General features: G+C 47.8%; 1 protein-coding gene across 1 annotated transcript in view; it reads left to right on the plus strand.

Annotated features, from left to right (window-relative positions):
- The window catches only part of LOC103131106 (E3 ubiquitin-protein ligase TRIM21-like), a 26,108-nt gene that overhangs the window by 14,762 nt on the left and 10,312 nt on the right, over window positions 1-1,034 (plus strand). The gene's annotated exons all lie outside the window — the stretch shown is intronic.

The raw sequence follows: 1,034 nt of genomic DNA on the forward strand, positions 1-1,034 counted from the left end.
CAGATGGACAAATAACTCTGCAGCTGAACAAGAGCCGGGGCCACGGAGCCGAAGACTGTCCTGCGCATGGGACACAACCCGTTAGCCCCGCAGCATGTGGATTCAAATTGCACTTCTCTCACCAGCTGGGTTCGGGACCCCATAGACCAAAGCAAAAGACCAAAGGCCAAGAGGAAGAACTGGTCCCTTCCCTCAGCTCATCTACATCTCAACAGACCAGAAAGTTCGTGCGACAAGGAGAAGGGAGCTTCAGAGCCGCAAGACAAGAAGCTGAGGACCGCTACACACAAGAGGAAGTCACCCTAAGACCCGAGACCTGCTGCTCTAAGTCAGTGCTCTTCCTGCCAGCACCCAAGTCCTGTGTGACTTCACCATCGAAGCAGAGACGAAAGGTCATCAGACCTGCAGAGATCCCTGCCTTCATCGACCAGCACTGGGAGCCTCCTGCTGTTGCAACACCTTCATCAGACCAGTTCTGGGGTTGAAGATGCCAAACTCCATCCGTCTCTCTCAAAGGTTCCCTTTTTTAGTTCACAGTGTCAGCATTAGGGAAAGATAGGCTAGATTATTGATTTTACTTATTTGATTATTTCTGCCACTGATTTAAGCTGTACTGACCCTTGCAAAATTACCTTCCTAATAAAATAATTAGCATTAAGAAAATGTAAAAGATGTTGTGGACATTCAATTAATGAGTCACCTTAAAGTTCTTGGAAGGTCATAAAACAGCTATGAAGTTTGATTCTGGGAGGAAAAAGTGGAAAATGTTTGATGGGTTGCTTTTAGCCCAAAGCTATATGTAAAAAACATCCTTGGGACTCCTTGGCCCGAGTCACTAAAACCAACCTGGTTCAGTAACAAGTGCAACAAAGAGAAGGAGCGACCGGTAACAGGTGTGCTCTGTGGAACCAGTTGACTGCAGGCTGCTCAGTCTGGCTAATTCACAGGGGGAAGAAGGTGGGACATCTGGATGGAGGGAGTCGGAAACCAGGCTAGTCTTTCGCGACGGCAGCTTAAACAGAGTTTACTTCAGT

This window comes from Poecilia formosa, unplaced genomic scaffold (assembly GCF_000485575.1).
Source record: "Poecilia formosa unplaced genomic scaffold, Poecilia_formosa-5.1.2 Scaffold718, whole genome shotgun sequence".
Classification (NCBI taxonomy): domain Eukaryota; kingdom Metazoa; phylum Chordata; class Actinopteri; order Cyprinodontiformes; family Poeciliidae; genus Poecilia; species Poecilia formosa.